Below are 12,737 nucleotides of genomic sequence, written 5' to 3' on the forward strand. Positions count from 1 at the left end.
CTCCCTTCATAGTGACAATTCTATAGAATTTTTTATCTGTTAACATTTCCCCCATTTTTTGTTCATATACATTTCTATCCAACAACACCATTGCTCCACCTTTGTCAGCTTTAAAGACTAATATGTCTTCATTTTTGATTAATACATCAACACACTCATTTTATTTCCTTGTTAGTGAAACTACATTTAAATAATATAATCTATCTAACATTTCTAACATTTGTGACTCACAGACATTCAAAAACATTTCTAATTCCTTGATTAAGGGTGGATTGCAACAGCTCGGCTTATAAAATTCAATATTGCTTTGCTTCTGAGATCCAAACAAAACATTTAAATTATGTTTTCTGACATAGTCTCTGATTTCATTAATCATAGTCAATTTATTTGCTCTTTGAGCTGTGGCAAACCCCCACCCTTTGCTCAGCACACAACAGTCATCATTAGTCAGTTTTTAACTGGATAAATTTATAATTTTAAAATTGACTATACCTATGTCTTCCAGAATTGTTTCTTTTTGTTCCAGTTCTTCCCTGGTCCTCTCCTGCCATATCCATGTTTTTGCTGTTGTTGGTAATTGTTTCAATAGTTGAATCTATCTTGATTTCCTGCTACTGTTACTTGGGCCCAAAATCTTTGCTGGTTATCAGTCCTCTGATACACATCTATAGTTTGTTGACATTCAGTCATTTGGTTTCCCTTAGGCTGAGACATTGTGCTCATTTGGTTGGTTTGGTTGGCATCTCTAATGCTTAGTTAGGTGCTTTAGCCACTTGAACCTGTTTATATATTTTTTTGTTATTAAATATAGTTCCAGTTGTTTTCACACTTTTCTGCCCAATCGGTTGGCCATTGGTTCTGCTATTCAGCATCTCCAAGCTTCTAAGCATATCCACATCATCTTCCACTGATGTAACATTCCCCATCATCTCATTCTGTAAACTGCTTTGAAGTTGTAATCCATATGCTAACGCTATGTCCCCAACATACTCATTACGATCTCTTAAAAATTTCTTAGTTTTCCTCTTGCTGAGCTCTTCATTTAACTTCAGCAAGTTTTCTTGTATAATGGACATTTTGCTGTTGAAATTTTCAACAGAAGTAATTTCTTTTATTTTGACATAGTTCATTTTTAACTTTTCAGTTAGTTTCACAATTTTACTGTTACTGAAATCATGAAGCACTTTCATATACTGAAGCCCTGCCTTCTGATTAATTTCCAGCCATTTATCAGTTAGATCTTTAGGCAGGTCTTTCCCAGCTGGCAAATTCTTTATTCTTAGTCCCTTTGGGACTTGTGACTTTCAAACTATTGTCAAAAAATAAATTGTCCCACTGAAGGCATTTTAGCATAGAACAATCATTTTCTAGTGTGTGAAAACATTGTAAATTAAGAGCATTATGTGTCATTTCTTCAATCACACCCCTTTCTTCTATACAGAAAGGGTTTTCCGGTGGGACTAAACATCCATTTAAAATATCTTCACTGCAAATAGCATTTAAACCTGTTCTTCTCTGGCTTCACATCACTGGGTTCATCACTCCTTCGTTTACTATGAACGAACCACTCGGGGTATCGTTCAACACACAGCCAGCTGATAAGGCTGCAAAACTTGCTCCCGGTGTGGAACTAATCTCCGTCTTGACACAGCTGCAACAAACAGTCAATCCTCAGCTAGTAGCAAGCAAATAAATCCAAAACAAAAACAAAATAAAATGCTGTGTCCATAGGAAGATAAAATCAACCAAGTTTATTCCAAAGCCAATAGTAAGCGCTTTCGTCTCCTCAATCAGAGATTTCTTCAGACTAAGGCTTCACACTAAAATAAAAACAATAAGAAGTTGAGTCTAAGAGGGGTATGGTAAAATGCTTTAAGTGTAATTACTGTCAATATTTATTTACAGACAGCAATGAATTGCTAGTTGGAAAAACAGTAGTACAAGTCCCTTGTAGGTTTACATGTAACGTTAAAAATGTAGTGTATTTACTAATGTGCTTTGACTGCAGATCATTGTATGTAGGGAGAACTAAGAGAGAGCTATGCAGAAGAATCTACAAACACAATTATGCAATTGCACATGGAGACAAAGAATGCCATGAGTAAAAATTATATAGAGAAGAAATGTAAAGTAAATTTTAAATGCATAGTACTGGATGTTCTAAATTTTGAATATAACACCATCAATGCTAACAAAAGTTAAAAGCACTAAAACAAACCAAATAAAACAAAACTGCTGGATGCACTTGAACACTCAAAGATTTAATGTGAAGCGCTTTTAGTCTGGGACAATACCCAGACTTCTTCAGACAAACAACAACACATAGGTCACACCTTAAATACACATTAGTTAATTAATAATAGTTAATTAGTAGTAATTACATCAATTTTATTAAACATTTAATTAAAAACACATACAACCTACAATAACCCCACCACAGAGCTGAACAGTTAAAAAAGTATATTTAGAGACCGATATATATTACCCTACATATATTAAAACTTTAGTTACTTAAATAAAATATATTGAATATATATATATATATATATATATATATATATATATATATATATATATATATATATATATATATATATATATATATTATTTTAAAAATATTTATTATAAAACGTTTGGTAAACCTTTAACGTAGAACTCAAACTTATTCTACATGTGTATGCACTATTTTAATAACTAAACTCATACTACCAAATTATTTATTGAATCATATTCTCCTTCATCTACCCAAGTTTTTTTTAATTTCAAAATACAAGTAAGGGATATAGTTTCATTGAGACCATGATTTCTACCAGAGTCTAACCTCAACCACCATAGGAGTTCCTTCTGCTCTAATAAAAGGGAACATGGGCCACCCTTCCATATATCCCTATATTTATATATATATATATATATATATATATATATATATATATATATATATATATATATATATATATATATATATATGTATATATATATATATATATATATATATGTTCAAATATTCTCTCTCTTAGCCTTCTATCAGTCTTACCTACATAGAATGCGGTGCAATTTTCGCAATGGACCAAATAAACAATTGACTTAGAATTACAGTTGTACCTTCCTACTGGTTTGTAGATTTTACCATTAACTGTAACATTAGTTCCTGTTGCTATATATTTACAACAGTTACAGTTCTCACATCTAAATGTTCCAGGGGATCTTGCCATACTGGTAAACTAAGTCTCCAGTAACTGCTTCATATTCCTACCTTTTCTGTAAATAATTACAGGAGCCTCACCCAATTTCTTTCCACCCATTTTCTGTTTGCAATAAATTCCAATACCTCCTCAAGATATATTTCAATTCATCAGCATCTACACTAAATGGGGTAATAAAACTTCTGGTATAGTTCATATTTTTTCCTTCCTTACAGTCTTTGTGTCCTTGATTATCATGAGTTTGGTCATTGCATACCACCTTTCTTAAAATAGGGGTATATACCCCTAATTTCCTTTTATTCTGTACCTCACACACAAACTCTCTCACCAAGTTCACAGGGTAGCCTCTGTTAGTAAACATTCTACAAAATAAAATACATTCTTCTTCAAAGGCCTCAGCATCAATAACCATACGTGCAGCCCTCACTAACTGCCCTTTTATTACTGAACGCTTTTGTTGAGGTGGGTGCGAACTAGAATAGTGCAACATAGTATTTGAATAAGTGTTCTTATGATAAATCTTAGCTATGTAACACTTATTAGCATCATTTTTTTCAAGGTGCACATCTAAATAATTAATTCTAGTTGTATGGACAGTATGTGTAAATGTTAAGAAGTCAGAACTACCATTCAAGTAAGTGATAAAATCGTCAACTGTACTTTTGTAATTCTGAAACATCACAAAAACATCTAAAGAACACGTATAATAAATAATGCATTTCCTGAAAACATTATTACTATAAATAAAACAGTGTACACAATGGGCTAACACCATGTTGGCGAAACTTGCTCCACATGGTGATCCCATTGCAACTCCAGTTCTCTGACAGTAAACCTCATTATCAAAACTCCCAAAATTGTTGGATAAAATTATATCCAACAGTTCCTGAACTAATCTAATTTCAGAGTTTGGTGCTTTGTGTCGCATCATAGCTTCTGTGACCCACTCAATACCCGTTCTGTGTGGAATGCAAAAGTATAAATCTTTTACATCTATAGTTAACAGGGAAACTGTCTCACTATATGGAAGTTCATTTAGTGCTGCCAAAAAAGCCCAAGAGTCCCTGCATATCTGGCTTTGCAACTTAACATATTTTTTCAAAATAGTATCCACTAACTTTGCACTTGCATACATAATTGACCCTCTAGCATTCACTAACACTTTCAGCGGGGGGGGGGTCACTAATACTTTTGTGTAATTTCGGAGTGCCAAAGATAGCAGGGACTCGGGGTTAAAACTGATACATAATTAAATGTCACCAGGTCAATCAACCCTTCAATAAACAAGTCATTATAAAAAGAGTTTATGCGCTTGTAAGCACCGTTCAGTTCACTAATGCTTGCCTTCTCGTAAGTGTCAGTATTTAATACTTTTAACATTCTTGCATTATATTCATCAGTACTCATTAAAACCAATCCACCCTCTTTATCAGGTTTTAAAAACCTAATAGGTAGTGTCTTCAATAAGTTCAAAGCATCTTCCTCTATCTTAGACATATTAGAAATAATGTTTGTACTTCGTCTAGCTGGAGTCCTAAATTTAATTTTACACAGACTCAAATAACAATAACAAGGGGTGTACAGGTGGATTAAATGTACTTGATTATACTAAATGTAAATGAGACACTTAATGTACTTTTTCATTAATACTCACAAACAATAAAGCAAGGTTCAGTTTCCTTAATACAGTTTTAAGTCAGTGTTCTGGCCAAATCAGACCTCTTTGAAGGCACAAATGTCAGTCCTTTGACGAAAAAATCGCATAAACAAACTGGTATCACAAAGTCAGTAAAACTATAAAGATTAAAGTCACCTTCTGTGTTAGTTAACACACTCACAGTTCTCTCTGTTATCTCCTCGCATTGTTGGATCCCTTCCTGTTGTTGTTCTTGCTTATTGTAAATCCACTGATGGTTCTGTCCTTTGTTCAGAAAAAACTGTTGGTCATTTCCTCGGGTTTCATGTGCATGATCGTAGTTCTGTTTATTCTCTTAGAATATTGTTGGCAAGTGAGACTTAATACATGCTTCCCCTAGGATTAAATAATAGGGAGGAGTTTATAATGTATTTAAAAAGGAAGGGGCTAAAACATTAGGTTAATATTATATCATATTTATATTGGAATGTGTTTTGTAAGCTGTTTTAAAGCATATGAATTTTAGGATGACTATGTTTAAATTGTAATTATATAATAAGCTAATGAGCATATACATGTTTTTATTTTAATGTGAAGCTTTAATCTGAAGAAGTCTCCGATTGAGGAGATGAAAGCACTTACTACTGGCTTTGGAATAAACTTGGTTGATTTTATCTTTATATGGACACAGCATTTTATTTTGTTTTTGTTTTTTAATTATTTGCTTGCTGCTAGCCAAGGATAAGTTGCAGGGCTGACAGAGTCTCTCCATAGCCATCATGAGTGTGAAGTACCACACAGTGTTGTCTGTAGAAGTTCTTGGAGGACGCATACTTTCTAATATTCCCCTGATGTTGGTGGGTCAGTAGGTGCCACACTGCATATATATAGAACAATCAGAGCACATACATGATCCACTAGGGTCTCAGAAGAGTTAGAGTACTGCACGTTGTGCATTCTGACATGTGAGATTGCTTGAACCATTTGAGTGATTTCTTGGACTGGATGAATGAAACACTGGATTGTGCAGTATCTGCAGTGGAACATCTGCTGGGGGGGTCAGCATCCACACAGCTGTAGAGCCACTATATTATTGGGTATTTGTTGCAAGACAGAAGCAAAGCTTGGTAGATGGTAAATCCTTTATAAGCAGAAAACTCCAAATCCAGAAAAAATACAGACAATGTTCATCCAAGATAAAGCAGTGCAAGCAAACACAGCAGTATTAAGCACTTTTGTCTGGTAGATGACTTCTTCAGAATACAAAATACTGCAATTAGCACCTGTTTAAATACATTGCTTACCCAATCACAAATAACTGACATTTCCCCCCATTAATAAGGCTGCAAATACTTAATACAAGCCAAATATAAAACAATAATACATGTAAAAAGCTTAAAACATCCCTAAACATTGTATATAACTAAATAAAAAAACATAGATTTTAATTTCAACAGAGAAGATAAAGAAATTCTATTATTTAACCCAGGAGCATGATAAGCATCAAGCCTAATTTGCCATTTGAGTTCTACAAACTTCAAATACTCATTCAAGGGTCCTCCACGAGGTCCCAGATATACCTGTTCCAATATAAAAAACAGGAAGGAATGGGTAGGTTCACTAACCAAATGTTTATATAATGCATTCTTTTCATTTTTATTTCTGATATCATATAAATGTTGATAAATCCTTAACCTTAGGGCATTCTTAGTTTTACCTACATAGAAACTTGCACAGAATCTACACAAGGCCAAATACACAACCCCTTTAGTGTAACAGTACATCCTTTTTGAACTGGAAATATATCCAAAGTTTTTGAGCTTGATTTTTTCTCTGTCCATAACATAAGGGCATTGGGCACACCTCCCACACTTAAAGGTACCACCATTGTGGGTGTCAAATTTTTGCTTTTCAAAACAGTCCTTTAAGGGAAGTGTCTCTTTTGTAAACCACTTGCGGTTCAATACCAAATTTCCCTAATAATTCAGGGACAACATCAAATATTTTCCAATATTTGGAAATAATGTTTTTAATGTCATAAAAATTGGATGTGTAGGTAAGAGTAAGCACCCGTCCAAAAGTTAAAGGTTTACAGTCATTATGACTTTTGGTGGACATCTTCCCTAGTAGTGCAAGAAAATGACCATTCATTCTTTTAGTCTTAACTTCATTAAAAATATCTATGACAAAGGTTTCAGGGTACCCCCTCTTACAAAACATGTTTTTTAATATTTCACATTCACTAAGAAAATGCGCAAAATCAGACACCATTCTGGCCAGTCTTACATATTGGCCCTTAACTAGGGCTTTTTTCTGGTGCAATGGGTGTGCGCTTGTATAATGCAATAGTGAATTTGAATAGGTAGGTTTCCTATATAGTTGTGAAACAAAACAATTGTGTTCAAAGTCTTTCTTGATGGTAACATCTAAGTAATTAATCAGTTCTACATTGCTATTCATAGTAAACTTAAGAAAACTTGTAGTTCCATTAATATAGGTGAAGAACCTCTTCAGGTCGTCCTCACTATCTTTCCAGAACAGGACTATATCATCTAGGTATCAGCCATACAATACCCATGAAGTCCTAAATTCCGAGTTGGTAACAAACAGGTCCTCCCATTGTGCCAAAACAATGTTGGCAAACACTGGAGCACAGCACACACCCATTGCAACACCCTGTTTTTGCTTAAAAGATGCCTTCAAAGGTCACAAAATTATTCTCTAATATTATTTCCATACATGTTCGTAAAGTCAGAATGGTGTTATGATTAAGTGTTGAATTAGCACATAAATAGTCATAAAACCATTCAAGGTCAATTTGATGTGAAATAACTGAAAATAGATCACAAACATCAATAGTGACTAATATGTTACTATCAAAAAACATGTCCTGTTTAACTTTAGTAAGAAAGTCCCATGAGTCCCTAATCACAAGACTACGTGAATTTAGAATGTTTTTCGTCATATTGTCAATGAACTTAGCAATACTATAAGTTTTTGAGGCTTTTGCGTCCACAATTGGTCTTAATGGTGGGTTTTCTAAGAATTTGTGAATTTTTGGTATGCCAAAAATTGTGGGTATTTTTGAATGGCTTATAAGCATATATTTATAGGTTTCTAAGGTAATTTGCCCATTTAATAATAGCTGTTCCAATTCCAGGTCAATATTACGATATGCTATATTAATCTCATTTCGTGAGACCTCAAGATAGACATCACTATACAAAAGTTCCATCATCTTGCTATTATAATCGACCACATTCATAATTACCATGCCCCCACCTTTATCAGGTTTCATTATTCTTATGTCACGATGCTCTAAAATTTCACTTAGTAGTTTTCTCTCATCACAGTCCAAGTTAGCTTGACCAGGATTTTTATACTTGTTCACTAATAAGTTCCTGATATCAGCTTCACATTGATTCTCAAACAGCTGTACTAGGGGGTGTGATGGGGGTAAAAAAATACTAGGCCTACGTGTATCCAAATGGCTAGTAATAGTATTGTTATCGTGAAAATGTAAGGCCAAATTAAGTTTTCTTGTAAATAATTTAAGTTGTAAAATAGAGTCAGTAAGGGTCCCTTCCTTAATAGGAACAAAATTAAAGCCCTTTAATAATAACTCGGCCCACCTGGTGTCAACTCTGACCTGGCTGTAGTTATAAATGTTAAAATCACAGTTATTGTTGCTAATAACATTAAGTACCAGACACTATTATTATCGCTGTCAAAATTGTTGTCAGGGTTTATCTCCTGTATGAACCCCATCTCCCCCTCCAGGAACCCATTCCAGGGTTGTTGTCATTCCTGTAGTAATACTGCCTCCTCTGTCTCTGGTTCTGTAACCTCTCCAATCTCCGTAAAGGCGGTTGCTCTAAAGGGGAACATTTCCACTATTGCTTTGTGCATGCTCTTCAATTTCATTATCCTCAGTACAAGAGATGTTATTAACAGAAAAACTTTGTTGTCCCCTCGGTGGATCTGGATATGCTCTACCATTCTCATAGTCCACCTTATCCCTTAATAATTTCCTTTCCTTCCTAGTCTTTAATTCAGTTAGTTCAGTGTCAACATGATTAAACACAGCATTAAAGTTATTACGTTTCATTTCAAACAACAAGTCATTTTTAATGCTTAAATCTAAAGTATTAATCTCCCTTAATAACAATGACATTTTACAGTTATCAGATATTAAAATTTGAAGCAATTCACACCCTTGCCTGTTAAAAAATTGTAGGAGTTCTTTATGAAGGTGTGAGTACTTTTCCAGTCAGTGGGAAATTTCCATAACAGAGCCCCTTAGGCACCTGCTCTCTTTTAGTACACTCAGTTAAATATTCATTTTCCAGTTGCAATTTTTTATATTTCAGAAGTAGCCCTCTAAAACTAGAAATTTGTTGATTTAATGTACCTGGGTTAACATGATTATTACTAGAGTGAGAAACTCGATTAAAACCAGTTTCAGTTTTAAGCCATTGCTCAACCGATACATTAAAAGTCACTTCCTGCCTATCGACAGAAACGTTCTGAGCCTGTGTGTTACAGCTAAAACCATTGGTGTTACCACGAACCAAGTCATCTTCCTGGTTGCTGTGAAAGCCCGTTCTTTGGGCTGGTGTAATAAGCAAATGACTAGTCTCAGAGCCCTGTGAATTAGTAATGTCATTCGACCCTAAATAAAGAGGGTTAGACACTAATTTGTCCACTTTTTTAGATAAATCTGAAACTGTTGCAGTTAGAGTGGATACAGATCTAAGTAGAGTCTGCAGTTCTGCATCGCCAGTGTCATGCATCTGCTCGCCTCCATCCATGACAACAAACAAGTAAAACAAGTGGAGTCTAACAAACAATGAAAAATAAATGATGTCAGTTATTTGTGATTGGGTAAGCAATGTATTTAAACAGGTGCTAATTGCAGTATTTTGTATTCTGAGGAAGTCATCTACCAGGCAAGCTTAATACTGCTGTGTTTGCTTGCACTGCTTTATCTTGGATGAACATTGTCTGTATTTTTTCTGGATTTGGAGTTTTCTGCTTATAAAGGATTTACCATCTACCAAGCGTCGCTTTTGTCTTGCAACAGCTGCCTTTTATTTCATTGTTTGTAAGACTCTGCTTGTTTTACTTGTTTGTTGTCATGGATGGAGGCGAGCAGATGCGTGACACTGGCGATGCAGAACTGCAGACTCTACTTAGATCTGCATCCACTCTAACTGCAACAGTTTCAGATTTATCTAAAAAAGTGAACAAATTAATGTCTAACCCTCTTTATTTAGGGTCGAATGACATTACTAATTCACAGGGCTCTGAGACTAGTCATTTGCTTATTATACCAGCCCAAAGAACGGGCTTTCACAGCAACCAGGAAGATGACTTAGTTCGTGGTAACACCAATGGTTTTAGCTGTAACACACAGGCTCAGAACGTTTCTGTCGATAGGCAGGAAGTGACTTTTAATGTATCGGTTGAGCAATGGCTTAAAACTGAAACTGGTTTTAATCGAGTTTCTCACTCTAGTAATAATCATGTTAACCCATGTACATTAGATCAACAAATTTCTAGTTTTAGAGGGCTACTTCTGAAATATAAAAAATTGCAACTGGAAAATGAATATTTAACTGAGTGTACTAAAAGAGAGCAGGTGCCTAAGGGGCTCCGTTTATGGAAATTTCCCACTGGACTGGAAAAGGACTCACACCTTCATAAAGAACTCCTACAATTTTTTAACAGGCAAGGGTGTGAATTGCTTCAAATTTTAATATCTGATAACAACCGTAAATGTTATTAAGGGAGATTAATACTTTAGATTTAAGCATTAAAAATGACTTGTTGTTTGAAATGAAACGTAATAACTTTAATGCTGTGTTTAATCATGTTGACACTGAACTAACTGAATTAAAGACTAGGAAGGAAAGGAAATTATTAAGGGATAAGGTGGGCTATGAGAATGGTAGAGCATATCCAGATCCATCGAGGGGACAACAAAGTTTTTCTGTTAATAACATCTCTTGTACTGAGGATAATGAAATTGAAGAGCATGCACAAGGCAATAGTGGAAATGTTTCCCCTTTAGAGCAACCTCCTTTACGGAGGTCGGAGAGGTTACAGAACCAGAGACAGGGGAGGCAGGATTACTACAGGAATGGCAACAACCCTGGGATGGGTTCCTGGAGGGGGAGATGGGGTTCATACAGGAGATAAACCCTGACAACAATCTTTGGACAATCGATAATAATAGTGTCTGTAAATTTAATGTTATTAGCAACAATAACTGTGATTTTAACCATTTTATAACTACAGCCAGGTCAGAGTTGACACCAGGTGGGTTCGAAAGTTATTATCAAAGGGTTTTTAATTTTGTTCCTATTAAGGAAGGGAATCCCTTACTGACTATTTTACAACTAAATTGAGCCCTACGAAGAAAACCACTTTAATTTGGCCTAGCACATTTTCACGATAACAATACTATTACTAGCCATTTTGATACATCGTGAGGTCCTAGTATTTACCCCCATCACACCCCTAGTACAGCTGTTTGAGAATCTATGTGAAGCTGGATATCAGGAACTTATTAGTGAACAAGTATAAAATCCTGGTCAAGCTTAACTTGACTGTGATGAGAGGAAAACTACTTCAAGTGAAATTTTAGGAGCATCGTGACATAAAGAATAATGAAACCTGATAAAGGTGTAGGGGCATGGTAATTATGAATGTGGTTGGATTATAATAGCAAGATGATGGAACTCTTTGTATAGTGATGTCTATCTTGAGGTCTCATGAAATGAGATTAATATAGCATATCGTAATATTGACCTGGAATTGAACAGCTTATTATTAAATGGGCAAATTACCTTAGAAACCTATAAATATATGCTTATAAGTCATCCAAAATACCCATAATTTTGGCATACCAAAAAATTCACAAATCCTTAGAAAACCCACCATTAAGACCAATTGTGGATGCAAAAAGCCTGGGGAACTTATAGTATTGCTAAGTTCATTGACAATATGATGAAAAACATTCTAGATTCAATGCTTAGCTCCCTTGTGGATTAGGACTCATGGACTCTCTTCTTACTAAAGTTAAACAGGACATGTTTTTGATAGTAACATATTAGTCTACTACTGATGTTTGTGATCTCTTCGCTATTCCACATCACTGGACTTTGGAATGGTTTTATGACCATTTATGTGCCAATTCAACACTTAATCATAACACCATCTCTGATCTCCCTAATAACATGTATGGAAATAATATTAGAGAATAATTTCGTGACCTTTGAAGGGCATCTTTTAAGCAAAAACAGGGTGTTGCAATTGGTGTGTGCTGTGTCTATAGTTTGCCAACATTGTTTTAAAACAATGGAGGACCTGTTTGTTACCAACTCGAATTTAGGACTTCATGGGTATGTATGGGCGATACCTAGGATGATATAGTCCAGTTCTGATAGGTAGTGAGGATGACCTAAGAGGTTCTTCACCTATATTAATGGAACTACAAGTTTTCTTAAGTTTTCATGAATAGCAATGTAGAACTGATTAATTACTTAGATGTTACCATCAAGAAAGACTTTAACAATTGTTGTGTTTCACAACCATAGGAAAACCTACCTATTCAAATTCACTATTGCATTATACAAACGCCCCCAAAAAAAAGCTTTTTTCAAATTTAAAAAATTTTTTTTTAAAATATTAAAGGAAAACCAAAGAAAGAAAAAAAAGAAAAAAAAAGAAATAAAAGAAGTGAAAAGAAAAAGAAAAAAAAAAAAAAAAAAAAGGGCTTTTTTTTTTTTTTTTTTTTTTTTTTTTAAAAAAAAAACAAAAAAAAAAAAAATCTTAAACAAAATTTAATTTATTTCAAAGTTTAAAAATAATTTTTGATGTTCATTTTCATAACA

The sequence above is a fragment of the Protopterus annectens genome, chromosome 5.part1 (genome assembly GCF_019279795.1).
Source record: "Protopterus annectens isolate FY-2018-M chromosome 5.part1, PAN1.0, whole genome shotgun sequence".
Classification (NCBI taxonomy): Eukaryota; Metazoa; Chordata; order Ceratodontiformes; family Protopteridae; genus Protopterus; species Protopterus annectens.